Source organism: Crocuta crocuta, unplaced genomic scaffold (assembly GCF_008692635.1).
Source record: "Crocuta crocuta isolate KB4526 unplaced genomic scaffold, BGI_CrCroc_1.0 scaffold586, whole genome shotgun sequence".
Lineage (NCBI taxonomy): Eukaryota > Metazoa > Chordata > Mammalia > Carnivora > Hyaenidae > Crocuta > Crocuta crocuta.
The window spans coordinates 4650888-4671460 of NW_027532407.1; the positions used below are offsets into that span (position 1 = coordinate 4650888).

The 20573-nt window shown below is 37.9% G+C and overlaps 1 long non-coding RNA gene across 1 annotated transcript in view; it reads left to right on the top strand.

The window, feature by feature from the left end:
• Nucleotides 1–19664, top strand: part of LOC144243669 (uncharacterized) — a 67295-nt gene extending 47631 nt beyond the window's left edge. The window contains exon 3 of the long non-coding RNA XR_013338730.1: nucleotides 19431–19664. This is a non-coding gene — a long non-coding RNA (uncharacterized LOC144243669). The remainder of the gene's footprint in view (nucleotides 1–19430) is intronic.
• Nucleotides 19665–20573: the final 909 nt, after the last annotated feature.

Consider the following 20573-nt stretch of genomic DNA (forward strand, 5'->3'; position numbering starts at 1 on the left):
TTTAAGTATCATTTTTAATATAATAATAATAATATCTAAATTTCTTAAGTATTTACTATATACTGAGTACTGGTCTAAGTATTAAAATCTTGACAACCCTATTACATTTTATATATGAGGAAACTAGTCTTAGACACATCATTTGCCCTCTGTCAACAGCTAGTAACCCGTAGATCTGGGATACTAATCACCCATTCTGGCTTCAGGGCTCATGCTTTATTTTTTTTTCCTTAAATAGTTTATTGTCAAGTTGGTTTACATATAACACCCAGTGCTCATCCCAACAAGTTCAGGGCCCATGCTTTAAAGCACTAGTCTAAAGCTAGGTTTTTGGAAAACAGATGAACCTAGTGTAATAGTTACTACTATTTTCATGGGTAAAGCTCCTTGCTCTATCTTTCATTTCTTCAAACACTTACTAAGTACTTACTATGTTCCAGGTAATATGCCAAGTGCTGAAGATGAATAAAACTAATAGGATATGATCTTATAATCTAAAAGAGAGAAAGAAAAGTAAAAGGCACACAAAGAACCCGACGACTCAGCAATTGCACTACTAGGTATTTATCCAAGAGATACAGGTGTGCTGTTTTGAAGGGCACATGCATCCCAATGTTTATAGCAGCACTATAGCAGCCAAAGTGTGGAAAGAGCCCAAATGCCCATCAGTGGATGAATGGATAAAGAAGATGTGGTTTATATAGAGAGAGTGGAGTATTACTCAGCAATCAAAAAGAATGAAATCTTGCCATTTGTTACTATGTGGATGGAACTAGAGGGTATTACGCTAAGCGAAATCAGTCAGTCAGAGAAAGACAAATATCATATGACTTCACTCATATGAGGACCTTAAGCTACAAAACAGATAAACATAAGGGAAGGGAAGCAAATATAATATAAAAACAGGGAGGGGGACAAAACATAAGAGATTCTTAAATATGGAGAACAAACAGAGGGTTACTGGGGTGGGATTATAGGAGGGAGGATGGGCTAAATAGGTAAGGGGCATTAAGGAATCTTCTCCTGAAATCACTGTTGCACCATATGCTAATTAACTTGGTTGTAAACTAAAAAAAAATATGAATCGAACTAATACCATCTGTAGCCATGCCTAGTACAAATATGAAGAGAACTTTATAATGTTACAGATATTATGCTTATTATATATGTATATATCAGCATCTGTATGCTTTAATGAATCAAATAGAAACAAGATCATAGTAAAAGCTCTAAAGAAAACACACACACACACACACACACACACACACACACACACAATAAACACCTTACTTCATTTCCTGGAAGATGAGAGTGGCTACTGTCACATAAATGCAATTCATTTTATGGAGTTTCCAGGAAAGTTATTTAAAACACATCCTTTTTACTTTTGCCCCTTTCTCTGATCTGATGTTTGGGATGTGGGTGTGATAGCTGGAACCACAGTGGCCTTAATGACACCATGAAACAAACTCAAGGATGAAATCTATATACTGAGAGTAGTGGGACAGAAAGATAGCAGGATCTCAAGTCCCAGTTCACATCCTGAAGCTACCATATTAGCCCTAGACAACTGGTTGAGAGAAAAATAAACACCTATGTGATAATCCCTACTTTTGGATTTTCTCTTACGTGAAGACTTCATTATAATTTATATACTACATTATCCTTCAGACATGAGAAGACAACAATTCCCTTAAGTTAGAAATCCTTGTGTCAGTCAGCAACTGATTATCAGAGATGTAAAATAAAATCTTATTAAATTTAATAATAATAAAGATAATGGCAAGAATAATAATAGTCCCATTTTTCAGATAAGAACATTGAAATCAAAAGACATGAAGTGACTTATCCAAAATGTCCAGCTCCTGTGCAAAATATCCAGAGTCAGAACTAAACCTTCCATCTCCCAACTCAGGTTGCCTCCAACATGGAAAGGAGGTCAGCTTCCTCCAGTATGAATGAGGGTCCCTCTCTGTCAGTGCCCAAACACAGCACATGATATCTCCTTGCCCCAGACTCCCTTTCCCCTGCCTCTCTCCTTCACAAGGTGATCTGTGAGAGTATCCCAGGATAGACTGCTAACTCATGCCTGAAAAGACATATTCCAGCAAACAACAAATGCACAAATATGCAAGGAAAGGTAAGAAGCTACAAGCAAAAATTACTCTAAAACAAAAGTCAACAAATTAAGGTTCCTGAGCCAAATCTGGCCCACTGTCTGTTTCTGTTTAAAAAGTTTTATTGAAACACACACACACATACACACGTACACACAGAAAGTGTGACAAAAAATACTGTCCACATGACCACAAAGAGAAAGGGCTCATTTCTACTTGGCATGGACCACTTTGCCTATTTTTTTCCCTTTGCATTCTCTGAGGAACATTCCAACTCTCTTTTTTTAAGTAAGCTCCTTGCCCGGTGCTGGGGCTTGAACTCATGACCCTGAGATCAAGAGTCACATGCTGTACTGACTGAGCCAGCCAAGCACCCTGAAACATTTCAACTCTTTAGTTTCAGTGAGGTGATACGGAAATAGACGTGGCAACAGAGAAAAGTAAAACAAGTATCTGAAGATACTTGAAGATACAAGATACTAGAGGACAGAAAACACTCTAGATGGTGTACTTTCACTGTAAGGAAACCAGCTAGAAAGGCCAGGTGAAAAGAGTAACCTAGAGTTACTAGAGTACCTAGAGGAGAGTAACTGGGACTGGGGGAAAAGGTAATAAGAAGACAAAGTAAACAATAAGCAGTATTTAGTGTACATACTAAAATAGTTGGTTAAACTAGCAAAGAATTCGAGGACATGTGCTTTATTGCCAACGATCCTCTAGCAGACAGACAAAAGGCACAAATAAGAAATACATTTTTCAAGCAATAATTCATAGGAACAAATTAACATAACATGAACAATATGTAAGTGTTAATCAGGGACCAGGCAAAGGAATAAAGACAATAAGATCCCAGAGGTTTGGGGTCCAATCTAGAAATCAAGAAGGGATGAAGAGTAACAAGGGCATTGCAAACTGGGAAGAGCAGCGTCATAGCATGGAAATTGGAAGAAACAGAGTCCCATAAGTTCACTAGAACTTCAGAGGAAGCAAGCATTGACAGTAACTGTTCTGTAGACGGTTATTTACAGATGACCTGGAAGAATTTGAAGGAACACAAAGTGCCTATAGGTTCATGGACAAACATCAAAAAATATATTTCTAAAGTTGTACAAATATGAATTTTGCTGGTTATAGAAAGGGGAATCATTGCAGTTGTGCAGACTCAGCTAGCCAAAGGCTGCACTTCGAATATTTAAGAGGTCAAGTATTTACCTTATTAAAACATAATTAGGGGCACCAGTCTGGCTCAGTTGGATGCGCATGCATCTCTTGATCACAGGGTCATAAGTTTGAGCCCCACATTAGGTGTAGAGATTACTAAAAAAATATAAATTAAAAAAAGTACAAATTAAAATGCCATTAACAAAAGAGCTCAAATTTGTTACAGAGCACTCAGTGTGTGGGAAAGGGGTGAGAGAGCAAGATACCCCTTAAACAGAAAGTCTGCTCTGCAAAGTCTAATAATAGCAGCTGTCACATATTCTATGCGTCACAGTGCACCAGGCACTTTTCTAAGGGCTCACTGAGGGTCTGCTCATTTCATCCTCACGATCCTGCAGGAAGTGGCTAGTGGTGCTGCTACCCCCAGATCCCAGGCCCCCTCACCACGAGGCTATACCAATTTTCTATTGCTTTTCAAATAATTATGTAAAATTCTATGTGTTCCTGAAACAGAGGGACAATGAGTTATACAAATGCAACATAACAAACATTTTCCAACCGTGATCTATCCAGCCTCAAGAATCTGTTTTATTTTTATGAATTTAAAATGAATTTAATGAATTTACTTACAACCTGCCATGCCATGAAAGATTTGTGACTAAAACAAAAACAGGTTTATAGGAAGTAGGCTGTGAATTAGGTAGACTCTACATATGGTACCATAAAAATTGCTCTGGATTTCGAAAATTGTCAGAAATGAGTCATAGAGAAGTGATTAGACTGGACAGAGTTTATTCCCCAGACCTCTGTTTGTTTACAGCTCTGGAGACTTAGAACCAGCCAGAGCCCTTTTTGGGAATCATGACATATGCTCATCTGGGAACTCAGCAGGTATCAATTCACATCCCAATCTGTTCCCTGAAAGATAATGAATGACTTTGTAATATCAGGCATCAAAGAATAAATATTCATTTTCTGACACTCTGAAGAGAAGATAAATTGAAAATGTCAGTTGCATTTTATCCTAACTAGATGGAAATTTGTTTTATTCCTGTCAACCTGTTAAATAAAGAAGCCGCCCTATTTGACAAAAGCACTAAGCTGAGAGCAGCAAGCGTTATAGGGCAGTGAACAATGCCCCCCTTTAGAAACGACTGGTCGTGCTGCGAATGTAATAATAATGCCTGGTCTTTGATATTAGCATCTCCTCCTCTTCTTGATGCCAGTGTTGTTTCAGAGCTATGTTATAAGCTGAGTTCTGCCTCCTCCAAATTCACATGTTGAAGTTCTAACCACTGGTACGTGGGACCTCTCAGACAGTGACTGTATTTGGAAACAGGGTCTTTGAAGAATTAATCAAATCAAAAAGAGGTCATTAGGGTAGGCATTAATCAGTATGACTAATGTCCTTATAAGAAGAGGAAGTTTGGACACAGATATGCACAGTTCTAATGAAATGAAGATCCAGGAAAAAGATGGCCATCAACAAACCAAGGAGAGAGACGAGGGAATAAGCCAACTGTGCCACCATCTTCATCTCAGACTTCTAGCCTTCAGAATTGTGAGAAAACAAATTCCCATTTTTCTAAGCCACCCCGTCTACGGTAGTGTGTTATGGTGATCCTAGCAAACTAATGCACTGTGCTCTCCACTAGACCATAAGTTTGACAAGGGCCAAAGTGTCTGAGTAATTCTCTACTCTTGTGCCCCCAGTACATATCATGGGCTTGGTGTGCAGTTGTTGCTTAATAAACATTGTTGAATGAATAGCTGACTGTAGCAAGAAGTCTTGGCCCATCTTATTGGAATGTAAGGATACAACCATTACCAAAACTTAGCAAAAGAAACTTTCTCCTTTAGTCAAAAAAACTCCTTTATATTCATATTTTTGGAAGGACGCCAGTCCATTCTGAAAAATAGAGAACACTATAAAGGAGGGGGAAAAAATCACCTAAAACGCTGCCAATTAGAGATGACCACTTTAACATTTAACACTTTCTGGCCTTTTTTTCCGCCTAAACATATACATATTTTAACACAGTAGAGTGATCCTATACCACCTACCATATGTCCTATTTTCCCTACAGTGTTGAAACTTCTTAATAAACATTTTATATGCTTATGAAATGTATCATATCATATGTATCTTTCATAATTGAAATCCTCGTCATTAGACAAGACAAAGCTTCTTCTTTGTGTGAAGACACTTTACTCCACTTTTCTGAATTCTTTAAAAGATGACATCATAGCACTACATAACTGATTCAAAGGGTATGGCCATTTCAATCAATGGTTAGGGCCTTTCATACACATTCTTCTATTGCTTTGTGGAAGAAACGAGCTGATTTCTATTTTACAAGCAGTCCATGAGATTTCCCACCATGCTTTACCTTTAAGTATGATTTTTTACAAATCTTGTTAATTTGATAAACTAAAATGGCATCTGGGAGTCATTTAAATTTTCATCCTTCAAATATTAATGAAGCTTTCCATTTTCCCATGCATTAGCCATTTATAATTGTGCATTTTGAATGTACTGCATGTGCCTTTTGAAAAGGGGCTTTTGAGGAAGTAATTTCTAGCAAGGCCTCTACTACAATATTGCCTGCCCTTCCACAGAGGCCTCTACTTCTAAGTTAATGAAACCAACACATCCTAAAGCTGTCCCAGAATCTTATGAGCTGCTACACTGTAATGAAGTCTTCATTGTTCTGAAGAGACAGAGAAACTTGTTCCAATTATTCACCTCTTACTAACCAAATTTTGATATATCAAGTGCAAGTGCATGTGAATATATTTAATCTAGCTGTCTAAGTATGCAATCGGTTTTCTTTGTGGAACGAAAGTTCTCACTTCAAAGAAATGGAACTTTTAGAAGGAAGGCAGGTGATTGATTTCCAATACAATGTTGGCATAAATGCATCTATTCCTCAGGCACATTTACTGAATTCAGGAGACAAAGGAAATTAAGAAATACATATACTCTCCAACTGATTTATTCTAGAATTCACACCCATAGTGAAACAAAATCCTATGCCTTGGATAAACCTGTGAAGTCTTCTAATCACATACTTCTATGTTCAGACAAGGAAAGCACCAACAGTGAAATGTTTGTTAAAGCAGTGGTTGGTGGCAGAGCTCTGTTTTAGAAAGAACAGTTAGAATTTGCAGAGAAATTGCGGATGCTGCACAGGTTGGGGGAGCCCGCCAAGTATAGTGAAGTAAAGATATGCAGGTTTGAATCACTTAGTTTGCTTCCCTTCCACACCCTCACTTAGCTAATCTGTACCCATTACAGATGCGCTCCGTCTCAGAGCCACAGAGGAAGAGGGGGCCTGGGCCTTTCCAAGGAGAGTCCCTGCCCCTCCCTTCCGCATCCTCTCCCCTCACACCTCCGGACGTCATCTGTCTCTTCGCTCTCTTGTGTTGTCATCCATCCCTCTCCATCTGTTCTCAGACTAAAAATACATTCAACTTTCCTTTTCCTAAAGAAAGCTTCATTCTAGGCTTTCCTAGCTGACATTACCCTATTTGTCTCCTTTTCAAACTGCTTGAAATGGACACTTTGTTTTTCTTTTCCACCAATTTCCTATCCACACACATATATTGAGGTAGCTGCTACTCTGACTCTACCCCCACCTCTAATTAGGTTTGCCTGTTCTTGAACTGCGTATAAACGGACTCATACAGTGCACCCTTTTGCGTCTGGCTTCTTTTATGCATTTATTCTTCTTTAAAATTATGGTAAAATGTGCATTACATAAAATTTGCCATTCTAACCATTTTTAAGTATACAGTTCTGTGGCAGTAAGTACATTCACATTGTTGTGACATCATCACCACCACCTGTCTCCAGAACTTTTTCATCTTCCCAAACGGAAAGTCTGTACCTGTTAAACACTAACTCCCCAATTCTCTCCTCCCCACCAGCCCCTGGCAACCTGTAATATACTTACTGTCTCTACGAATTTGCCTATTCTGGTGTCTTATGTAAGTGAATTCATACATTATTTGCCCATGTGTGACTGACTTATTTACTTAGCATAATGTTTTCAAGGTTCACCCATGTCCTAGCATGTATCAGAACTTTATGTCCTTTTTGGGGCACCTGGGTGGCTCAGTCGGTTAAGCATCCACCTTTGGCTCAGGTCATGATCTCATGCTCATGGGTTCGAGCCCCACCTTGGGCTCTGTGGTGACAGCTCAGAGCCTGGAGCCTGCTTCAGATTCTGTGTCCACCTCTCTGTCTGCCCCTCCCCTGCTAGTGTTCTGTCTCTCAAAAATAAATAAAACATGTTTTTTAAAAAAAGAACTTCATTCCCTTTTAATGAATGATATTCCACTGTATCTTTATATCACATTTTGTGTATCTGCTCACCCATGGATGGACATTTAAGTGATTTCCACTTTTTGGTTACTGTGAATAGTGTTATATGAACATTGGTGTACAAGTAACTGTTTATATCCCTGCTTCAATTATTTTGAGTAAATACCTAGGAATGGATCCTATTGCACTTCTGTTTAACTTACTGAGGAATTGACACACTATTAGTCCAGTGGCTGTGCCACTTGACATTCCCACCAGTAATGCCTTTCTCCACATCTTCACCCACACTTGTACTTGTTAACTTTCTTTCTTTTTCTTTCCTTCTTTTCTTTTCTTTTTTGTAATAGCCATCCTACTGAGCATGTGGCGGTATCTCCTTGTGGTCTGATTTATGCATTTATTCTTAAAATGCTCTCTGTTTCTGATTCCTGTCTTCTTATTGGCTCTTTATTCATTTTTCATTCTCCTTGGCAGACTCCCCTTGCGGCCTCTTCGTTGTGAGTTTCCCCGGTTCCTCTCCAGCCTCTCCTGCTTTCTTTGCACATGGTCCCTGGAGATTTCCTCCACCACCCCCCCCCNGAGAGCTCTTAAATCTGTATTTTTTCCAGTCAAGACCACTCTCTGAGCACCGTATTCCCTTTAAATCATCACCTTTGGAAAATAAAAGAATGTGAAGTTTGAAACTTAGTTGAAAACATGGACACAATTAATGTTCTTCGATGCTGGTAAATGAGATTAGGGAAGGAGGAAGAAAGGAAAGATTTCTACATTGTTTTAAAAATTGTAGTAAAAAAACACTTAAAATTTACCATCATAACTTTTTTTTTAAAAAGACTATTTTTACAGCACCATTAGTTTCAGAGCAAAATCAGCAGAATATACTCCCATATAATCCCTGCCCCCAAATATGCACAGCTCCCCATTTAAAAATACCCCACCAGAGAATGTAAACTGCTACAGCCCCTCTGGAAAACAGTGTGGAGGTTCCTCAGGAAACTAACACTAGAACTCCCTATGACCCAGCAATAGCACTGCTAGGAATTTACTCAAGGGATACAGGAGTGCTGATGCATAGGAGCACATGTACCCCAATGTTCATAGCAGCACTCTCCACAATAGCTAAAACATGGAAAGAGCCTAAGTGTCCATCAACAGATGAATGGATCAAGAAGATGTGGTTTATCTATACCATGGAATACTACATGGCAATGAGAAACAATGAAATCTGGCCATGTGTAGCAACATGGATGGACCTTGAGGGTGTTATGCTGAGTGAAATAAGTCAGGCAGAGAAGGACAAATATCATATGTTTGCACGTATAGGAGGATTAGGAGGAACTTGACGGAGGAACAAGGGGGAGAAGAAGGGCAGAAATGGTGGGGGAAAGGGAGAGAGGCAAACCATGAGAGACTCTTGAATGCTGACAAAAACTGAGGACTGATGGATGTGGGGGGGAGGGGGGATGGGCATGGAGGAGGGCACTTGTGGGGATGAGCACTGGGTGTTATGTGGAAACTAATTTGACAATAAACTATTTGTAAAAAAAAAAAAAAATACCCCACCAGAGTGGTGCATTTGTTACAATCAATGATGACCTATCTTTATATGTCATTATAACCCAGAATCCATAGATTACATTAAGCTTCACTGTTGGTGTACATTCCGTGGATTTGGACAGATGTAGAATGTCATTTGATATTTGGTGCATATAATGACATTGGTGCATATATATGTCATTATATGCACCACTACAGCATCATACCAAGTGGTTTTACTGCCCTAAAAATCCTTCGTGCTCTGCTTATTCATCCCTCAGCTCCTCCTAACCCCTGGCATCACTGATCTTTTTACTGTCTCCATAGTTTTGCCTGGTCCAGAATGTCATGTAGTTGAGGTCACATAATACATACCCTTTTTAGATTGTTTTCTTTCACTTAATAACACATATTTATGGTTCTCCCATGTCTTTTCATGGCTTGATAGCTCATTTCTTTTTATCACTAAATAAAATTTCATTGTATGAGTATACCACAGTTTATTTTTCTGTTCACCGACTAAAGGACATCTTGGTTGCTTCCAAATTTGACTAGCTATGAATAAAGCTGCTATGATCCTTTGTGTGGACATGAATTTTCAACTCATTTGGGCAAAATCAAGGAGCGCAATTTGCTGGATCATATGGGAAAGACATGCTTAGTTTTGCAAGAAAATGCTGAAGTGTTTCCCAAAGCATCTGTATCATTTTGCATTCTCACCAGCAATGAATTACAGTTCCTTTCCCTCCACCTTCTCACAGCATTTGGTGTTGCTAGTGGAAAAAAAGAATTCATAAGTCGGATTTCATTAAAATTAAAAATTTCTGCTCTGCAAAAAACACTACCAAGAGAATGAGAAGATGAGACTGGGAGAAAATATTTGTAAAAGATAAAGCACTGTTATCCCACATATACAAAGAATTCTTAAAACTCAACAGTAAGAAAACAAACAACTAGATTTTTAAAAAGGGTCAGAAAATACCTCACTGAAGAAGATATAGAGATGGCAAAGAAGCATATGAAAAGATGCTCAACATAATATGTCATTAGAAAATTGCAAATTAAAACAAGATGCTAAGTGCAGTGACACACTTACTAGAATGGCCAAAATCCATTGCAACCATTTTTATAGAGCTCAGTAGTGGTATTGTTTGTATTGCTGTGCAGCCGATCTCCAGAACTCTTTTCACCCTGCAAAACTGAAACTATGCACCCATGAAGCAATAAAACCACATTTCTCCCTCCCCCCAGCCCTTGGTAACCACCATTCTACTTTCGGTTCCTATGTATTTGACCACTTTAGTTTCTCACTATAAGTAGAACCATACTGTACTTGTCTTTAGGTGACTGGCTTATTTCACTTAGTATAATGTCCTCAAAGCTCATCCATGTTGTATCACGTGACAGGACTTCCCGTGTTTTTTTAATTAAAAAAAAGTGTTAATGCTTTCACTTAGGAAATCTATGCTGTGTTGGTCCTTTACCTCCATTACCCCCAAACATTCATTCCCCATCCTTCCCTCCTACTGTGTCCCAAGAGGCTGACCTCTGTGGATTGCCTCACCCTTGCCCCATAATTTCTGGTTGGGTTTGGCTAATGGAGACTGCAGAACATGAGGTATTTTTTTGTTCTCCCACATAGCACTCCCTTCCTGCCTCACCCTTCTTTTAGGCAGCGCCTGCTCTTGATTCTTCTTCCCCAGCACTAGCTCACTTTAGGCTCCCTTCACGTCATTCCCTCCCTCCACCCTCAGCTCCCACCCACCTCCCTGCCCCCTTCAGGCGTTGGCTGGGACCAATTTCCTGTTGTTGTCCATCCCTGCCTGCTTCACTATCCCTTTTTTGTTCCTGTAACCTCACTCATACCTTGGCAAATAAAATCTCTTTATTAAAGTCTCCTCATTAAACCCTTCTGAGTATGCCATCTGTTCGTATGACTCCTGTTATGATCCTGAATCAGACTCATGCAGCTATATAAAAAAAAATTAATGTGTAGAATGCTAGGAAGTGAAAAATAAAAATCTGTACCTACCTCATATCCCATTACTCCCTTCTATTCCATGTACAGTTATTGCCATTTTATTTGTTGTTTGGGTTTTTTTTTTTTGCAGGGTAGGGGTAGTGTCGACCTTACCTTGAGCTCACCTTTTGGGTGAACTCTGACTCATCTCAGATAAAATGTTAAATCCTTCTCCCTTGCTGGTAACTGGTTCAAAAATCCAGGCCTAACTCATCAGCATAGGGTATTTCCCTTTCCCAGAGGAATGGCCTGAGAAAGGACTTCTTGAGTCACTGCCATGATCCAGCTCAGACCAATGAGAATCCCAAGGGAAATTTGCTGGGGGGTTTCCTCCTAAGAGTACCGTGCCTGAAAGTGAAGCCCAGAACTTCTAGAACCAGTTTGAGGAGTCAGCAGAGGAAGCTGAGTCAGGAGAATCAGGGCAACAGTTCAGCAGGTTAAGCTAATACTAAGCCCAGCCAGCTTCCATGCATCCAATTATGGTATCTGATAAATTTCATGGTTTTCTGTTTACTTGCAACAAAAGGATCGTAACCAAGACTTGTATGTACTGTAGAGCACACATACCCAAATGGAATCGTATCACAGGTATTATACAGCAAATTGCTTTTTTCACGAAATCATGGAATCCTGAACATCCTTCCACGTAAGCACGTGTAGATCAGCTTCTTTATTTTAAATACTGCATAGTATTTTGTCAAAAGGAAACATAGTTTGTTCCTTCTTTTCCTACTGAAGGATGTTTAGGTTGCTTGCAGTTGCTCCCTATTACAAACGTGGGCAAAATAACACATGCTTTGGTGTGCCGGTTTTATTATTTTTTAGTTTTTTAAAATTTTTAAATGTTTATTTATTTTTGAGAGACAGAGACAGAACATGTGGGGGGGGAGGGGCAGAGAGAGAGAGACACACACAGAATCCAAAGCAGGCTACAGGCTCTGAGTTGTCAGCACAGAGCCTGACGTGAGGCTCAAACTCAGGAAACACAAGATCATGACCTGAGCCGAAGTTGGATGCTTAACCGACTGAGCCACCCAGGTGTCCCTGGTGTGTCTGTTTTAATATGTACGTAAGTTAAATTCCCACTAGAATTGCTTGGTCAATAAATCTGAGGATTTAAAATGTTCGCAAATACTGCTATAGTGCCTTCCAAAAGGTTACACCAGTTTACATTCCTACTAAGAATACATGAGTTAATTATTTCTTTACACCCTTGCCAACGTTGGGTATGATAAAAAATTTAAACCTTTGGTAATCAGATAAAAATTACATATAATCAGTGTATTAATATTTTTATTTATGAGTGAGGTCAAAGCATTTTTGTGTTCTTTTCCAGTAAACTACTTATGTCCTTTTCCCCACTTTCGGATTTAATTTTATTTTTCTTATTGATCTGAAGTAGCTCTTTTTGTATACTTTTAAAATAGCTATTTATTACAGATGTTATAAATTCTGTTCCCCTACTTTTGTTAATCATTTTCACTCATTTGTGGCACATTTTAATGAGAAAGTTTTATGCAGTATAATGTATTAATTGATGTTTACTGTCATTATTTAAGACTATTGATTTATGTATAGAGTCCTTCCTTCACTCCAAGATTATTTAAGTTCTCTAATGTTTTCTTCCAGTAATTTCAAGGATTTAAATTACATCTAAATCTCTGATCCAGGTGAAAAGTTTTTACTCTACACAAACCTACACTCTTAAGTTATTTTGTTGCTGTGAGTACATATTAGTATTATCATTTTCAAAAAGCCAGTCACAGATATATCTTTCTATGAAAATCTTAAAAACAAAAGAAAAAAACCAATAACAGATGTAATTTGAAAAACACCGATATGGTAAAAGAATGAAACTAGGCTTCCCATATTTTACTTTGAAATGTGAAAGAGCACCATAAATGAGCCTCTCTCTGCTATGTCTAAATTCTTCTTCCATGTGTACACACTGTTCAGCACATGAAGACTTCCAGCCTGTTATTGGTGACCACCCCTCCCTAAGCTCGATATCAATCCACAGAAACAAAGGAAAAAAAGAAGTCAAGAGAAAAAGTAACAGATATAGTAAGAGGCAAGCATAATAAGATATAAGTAACCTGTTGTAACCTGTTAAAAGCAGAATCAACAGTTTCATCAGCAGCAACTCTTCCTGACTCATTGGGACTGCTGAATAGTACGATTCATTTCTCGACTTCCACTCCAAAGAAACTATTCCAGGCCCCCAGCCTCTCTAGTCCATAGCCTAGACTGTCTCCACTTTGCACGAAGTTAAGAGCACAGGTTCTGGAGGGGTGTCTGGGTGGTTCAGTAAAGCGTGGGATTCTTGGTTTCAGCTCAATCACGATCTCACAGTTCCTTGGTTTGAGCCCTAATTGGGCTCCGTTCTGAGCAAGGAGCCTGCTTGGGATTCTCAATCTCTGTTTCTCTCTCTGTCTCTCTCTCTCTCTCTTTCTCTTCTTCCCTGTCAGCCCCTCCCCCTCTCTCTCCCTCTCTCAAAAATAAACTTAAAAAAAAAAGCACAGGCTCTGGAGGCAGATTGCTAGATTCACACTGGACTCTGGCACTTATTAGCTGTGAGACCTTGGCACATTGCTTGAATATTTCTGGGTCTCAGTTTTCTCACCTGTAAAATGGAGATAATAAAAGTAGTACTAACCTTGTGTAGATATCCTGTGGATACATTACCTAATATACCTAAAGCATTTAGCACAATGCCTGGAATATAATGGTGCTGAGTATATATTAGCTCCTATCTTTATCAGAGACTAAAGTAAGTGTTTCTGAGCTACAAGTCCATTGTAGAAGTCCAAAGGAATATCAGAAAGTTAGGAATTATAGGACATTCCAATTTTCCTGTTGTTTGACACGTTTGCAAAGATCATGCAAGGTTTCCCTTTCTACTTTGTTAAGCTATAATATATGGATAATTAGTTTCTTGTTGTAATTAACTAATTGTAGAATGCAGTAAATATGCAATTTGAGGGCTACTGTTATTAAAGGGGTTCTTATTCACTTGACTTAAGACATGTTATTTCTTCTCCAAATGACTCAGTGCTCTACTCACTACGATTATGCTGTGAAGTTAGAGAGAGTTACTAAATCATTTCAAACCTATTCATGCTAGGATCCCTCTGTGTAACAGCAAAAAACAAAAAACAAAAAACAAAAAGAAAAAAAGAAAGAAAGAAAAAAAGAAAGAAAGAAAGAAAAATCTTAGTTACACAGTAAGACAACGGCACCATAATGGAGAGGAAATGAAAAATGTCTTACTTGGTAAACAGTGTAGCTGAGGTACATTTTATGATAATACTTCTTCTCAGCAGCTCTATGTAGTAAGCGTTTTCTAAAATTGTCCTATGAAGTTTCTCTCTTATAGAAAAGTAAACTAAAACTTTCCAAGATTATATTAGTAGCAGGGATCATTAGGGCTTATTTTGGGAACCTGCCCTACCATATCTATATGTCGGTTTACATTTTTTTTTCAAAAAAATGTATTAATGCAACTGAAATGCATTTTATTTATTTTGCTATTTGGTTTATCTACTAGGCTTTTATTACATTTTTTGTTTTCAAGATCAACAAAAAAATGTAAGTAATTTAATTAAAATAAGTAAATTAATTTAATTCTTTAATTAAAAACTTCCTGCTGTTATGGGTGTAGTATCTTCTCATAACTCTGAGGTTACTGATTATAGCTAATTTAAAATCATATTTGCTCTAGTAACTATTTCCTTGGGCATTCATGCTTTTATTTATTGGGTTTGGTGCCTGATGATCCTGGTTTGCTGTTTGTAATTCAGCATCCCCTGTCTGTGGGAGCTGGTTCTGTTCCTGAAAGCTTGTCTCTGGTCATTGTGGATAGGCCAAGGTAGAGCTCCCCATTTCTCTCCCATTCCTTCTGCATTTCTCTTCTCTCTGGAGCATTGTTTCTCAAACTATGTTTCATGATTGTCCTCCAAAGTAACCTTTGTAGACATTTCCCCCCAAATCACCACTTAAGCCCAATGAGACACCACAGAGATGGCCATCTTATTGAAATATCTAAATTCCTCTTTCCCCACCCTCCCTGAGAGTGATATCACATACCTCAGCTGAAAATGCATGCTTTGAAGAATGTCCCTGCCTTTCCATACCAGCTATGCTAGAGGGAAATGCTCTTGCTGCTTTCTGCTTAGAAAAGATTTGCCCGGAGAACTTTCCTGCTCCTTTATCCAATGTTTCTGAATTTAAAACATTCCTCTCTCTAAAGTCTCTGATATACTAGGGTTGTTGTTGTTGCTGTTATATATTTCTATTTAAAAAAAAAATTTTTTTATAGTTTATTTTTGAGACAGAGAGAGATAGAGCATGAGTGAGGGAGGGGCAGAGAGAGAGGGAGACAAAGAATCCGAAACAGGTTCGATTCTGATCGACCTGATTGACCTGATCAACCTGATCGACCGCCTGATGCGGGGCTCGAACCCACGAACCATGAGATCTGACCTGAGCCAAAGTCTGACACTTAACCAACTGAGCCACCCAGGTGCCCCATATATTTCTATTGATAGACTTAATTTTTTTAGAGCACTTTTAAGTTCACAGCAAACTGAGCAGGAAATGTAGCGTCCCCACAGAACCCCTCCTACTTCACACCCAGCCTCTCTTGCCTCAACATCAGTATGCACATTGGTTACAATCCGCACTCCTTTTTAAACTGAGGTTCAGGGGCGCCTGGGTGGCTCAGTGGTTAGGCATCTGACTCAGTTTCGGCTCAGGTCATGATCTCATGTCTTAGTGGGTTTGACCCCCACATCGAGCTCTGTACTAGCAGCATGGGGCCTGCTTGGGATTTTCTGACTGAGTTTTGTTATTTTCAAGCAATAGAATGAATTCCTCTTCATCTTTATAATTTTTATAATTTTGAGGAACTGGGCCAGGTGGGCAGAGAGGGCTTTCTTCGTGCCCTCCATCTCCAGTCAGGCTCCTAGAGAGTTAATTCTACCATGATTTTTAAAAAAAATGGGATAGGGGGCACCGGGGTGGCTCAGTGGGTTAAGACTCTTGATTTCAGCTCTGGTGATGCCCTCACACTTTGGGAGATCCAGCCCTGAGCCTGCTTGGGATTCATTCCCTCTCTCTCTGCTCCTCCCTTACTTTCTCTCTCTCTCTCAAAATAAATAAACAAACTTTTTAAAAAGTTTATTTATTTTTTATTTTGACAGAGACAGAGAATGAGCTGGGGAGGGCGGAGAGAAAGAGAAATGAAGAATCCCAAGCAGGCTCCATACTATTAGCACAGAGCCCCATACAGGGCTCAAACTCACGAACCATGAGATCATGACTTGAAATGAAATTAAGAGTGGGACTCTTAACCAACTGAGTCACGTACGCACCCTTTAAAGTAAATAAATAAAGTTAAAAAAATTGGTGGGGGCCATGGAGGAATTAACTTCCATTGACTGTTATTGTAAGCTATACCAATGATCTTCTAATTTTAGCTCAATAATTCTTCTAAATACTAAAAGGCAAGCAAAGTATTCTTAACTAAATATCCAACATTAAAAAAAAAGTAATCTCTATGTCCAATATAGCTTGACCCAGAGATCAAGAGTCACATGCTCTACCAACTGAGCCAATCAGGCACCCCTAAATATTCAAAGTTTTCAATAAATAATATATATTAACCTATGTGTGATAAAGTAGAATGGCTATTTTTATGAGTTCTTTTTTTAGTGTATTTTATTTTTGATTGTTGAATTTATGATATATTTAATTTATATAGTAAATTAAAATTGCTTATCAATACTATACATTTAAGCAATTTTATAGAAAAAGGACCACAGAGCCCATTACATTCTATTTCTATTACTCCGTATTCACTTTTAATCTTTCAGTATACGTGAACATATATTGCACAGTTCTAATATTTTATGCATACTATTTCTGTAATGTTTTGTTACCCAATATGTATGCATGTCTACTTATATTTACAAGTCTATAATATGCCATTTTTACTACCCATGTAATTATTGGCCAGAATGGAATCATCATGTTTGCTGACATCTTGTTAGTATTAAGAATGGTTTTCATTGTGTGGAAGAGTATGAACACCATCACACAGCTTTCTAAAACACTTAACCCAGTTCATAGCGCACCATCAGCCCCACCAACACTGGGTTCAAGATTTTAATTCATTTGGAAGTTCTTAAATTGACACTTTTTTTTTTACATTTGTGACCACATTTTCCCACGTAATGACTTCCTATCTGTATTCTCACATGTATGAAAGTGTTTGTGGTAGATTGCATTTGACTAATCTGTCCGGAACAACCAAATGGTCCCATACCTTCTTATTTGACACTCCTCTCACCGAGCAGTAAGAGCTCTGCTTCTTCTCTAGATTTAGAGGCTTTGTAATTCTGGCCAAAGTGACACTGTGTGACCTCCAAGGCTGTAGAAAGTTCGGGTTCTAAAGAAGTGTATCAAAAAATACACCTTGTCTTAAAACTCAGCCACCTAGCTGTGAAGAAGCCCAAGCAGCCTATAAAGTGGCCAATGTGGAGCCAAACAGAGTGCCTCAACCCATAGTTCAGTTACACAGCCAGACCCAACTTGCCAGCCATGTGAGTGAGTCATGTTTATGCACTAGCACCAGACTAGTCACTCTTGCTAATGCTGTTGGCAAACAGGAATACGACATCCCTGCTGAGTTCTGTCCAAATTAAAGATTTATGAGCAAAATAAATGTTTTGTTTCAAACCACAAAATTTGGGGCTTGTTTGTTACCCAGCAACAGATACAATGTGCATGTCTCTTTTAACCATGTATCAAGTGTAATTTGAAATGTTTACATGTACAGGCATACCCGGGTGGGGGTGGATGGGTGGGTGTACTGTGGGTTGGATTCCAGATCACCGCAATAAAGTGAAAGCAATAAAGTGAGTCAAATGAATTTTTTTGTTTCCTAGTGCATATAAAAGTTTTGTTTACACTGTACTGTATTCTATCACGTGTGCAATAGCATTATGTCAAATATAAATACATACTTTAAAATTATTTTATTTTTAAACAATGCTAACCATCATTTGAGCTTTCAGCAAATTATAATGACTGCTCACAGATCATCATGCAAATATAATAATAATGAAAAAAATTAAAACATCACGAGAATTGCCAAAATGTGACACAAACACACAAAGTGAGCAAATGTTGGAAAATGGTGCTGATAGACTTGCTGACACAGGGTTGTCACAAACCTTCGATTTATAAAAAAAAAAATTCACTATCTGTGAAGTACAAGAAAGCAAAGCACAATAAAACAAGGTATGCCTGTATTTGTCTAATTCTTTATTTGGAATAAGTCCCCCCCCTTTTTATTTTAAATCAAAAAGAAGTACAGAGAGGTGAGAGGCAGTATAGAATAAAGCATGAGGGCACTCTGGAATTAGACTGCTTGGGGTCAAATCCAGGCTCTGTCTATCACTAGATATTTGTCAACAGATACCTTGTCATCTGTTAAATGGGACTGATAATGACAACCATTTCAAGAAGTATTATGAGGATTAAATGAGTTAATGTATGTAAAATACTTAGCTCAGTGCACAGCCAACAGTAAATCCTGTTTTATGTGTTAGCCATTCCTAACAGTTATACATTTTTACATATGACTCTATTCTGGTGTTTTTTAAAAAATTGAATTGTGACATACACATTTTTTTTTTACCTTTTTTAAAAAACATTTTCTTTACTTTTATACTTGGTATCAGCTGGGATTTTGGTTAGTAAAGTAACAGAAAACTCAATAAAAACTGAATTAAGAAGGAAGGAAGCGGTTTAACTAACTTAATAAGAAGTCTTGGTTGGACAAGATCTGCTACTGACCAGTGTATCATTTCATTGATGCCATCAAAGATCCAGATTCTATGCAGCTCTTGGATTTGCTAACATTGGCAACAAAGTGTCTAGGTAATTCCAAGCAGGCAGGTCCATAGGAAGTAGGCAGGCCATCTCCTCTTTTGATTCTCTTATAGGAGCAAGAAAGGTTTTCTTCACAGACTTACGTTCACTGGCAAAATTTTTTATGTACCCAATTCAGAAAAAAATCCCTTGCCATGTATCGTTGGAGTGGGAAGAATGTTGGACCATCAACCACAATGTTTACTGAACTTTCTAGCATATACAACTTGTTTTGGTAAAATATACTCCGTTTCATCAGTAGTTCTGATTTCTTCTCTGACTCAGGTATTTATTATTGTTTTTTAATTTTTTTATATCTTTATTTTATTTTCAGAGACAGAGACAGAGAGTGAGCAGCGGAGGGGCAGAGAGAGAGGGAGACACAGAATCCGAAGCAAGCTCCAGGCTCTGAGCTGTCAGCACAGAGTGCAACACGGGGCCCGAACCCACAGACTGTGAGATCATGACCTGAGTCGAAGTGGGACACCCAACAGACTGAGCCACCCAGGCATTCCTGACTCAGGTATTTAAGAGAATGTTCTACACTTTCCAGATGGCTGGTTACTTAAAAAGAATTTTTTTATTATTGTATTATAGATGAAATGATATGTAGAATTATGGTCTTTTGTTTATTATGCATTTTTGAATCTCATTTTACTTCTCAAGGAGAAAGTCTATTTTTTTCTCTCTGTTAATTCTACTCATTTCATTGTTCAGCTATGTAATTAATTAATTGTTTAATTGATCTGCCATTTTGATAGTGGGACTTTAAAGTCTTCAATTATGAATATATTTCTATTTATTTCTTCCTGTATTTCTGCATTAGCTTTTGTTCTAGGCATTTGTTTGCTTTATTTCTTGACTACAGATTTCATGTTGGTATCTTATGTGTTATTATAGTTTTTACCATCGCATAGCAATCTTGTTTCTCACTTGTATTGCTTTAGTTTCAAATTCGTTTTACATAATACCATAATAGGAACTCTGCTTCTGCTTTTTTCTCTCTCTCTTTCCATTTTCTTTCCCAAATTTATTTTTGTTTTGTTTTTGGACAAACATGTTGAAACTCAGACCATCTCTAAATAGCTGTCTTATCTTCCACTTTGATAATGAGGCCAATAATAACTTTTAGTTTAAAAAATCACAAAAATACCTATTGCTTATATTTTTATGCCTATTCTAATTTCCTAAAACTTTGAGAGCCTATGAGACCCTGAAATTTGCATGTTTAAATAAACTTAACTTTGCAAACCAGTTTGTGTTTCATTATGGAGTATCATCAATATCATTATGGTTAATACTATATTTCTGATAATGAAGGTGTTTAGTTGAATATAAAGATACTACTTCCAATTTTTGCCAAAGTCAGTAATGCCACAAAGGTTATTTTATCATCCATTTTTCCATTCAATAGTATTTTGAAGGCATTACAAGTAATTGTATATGGAATTCTCCAAATAATGAAAAACATTTGGAT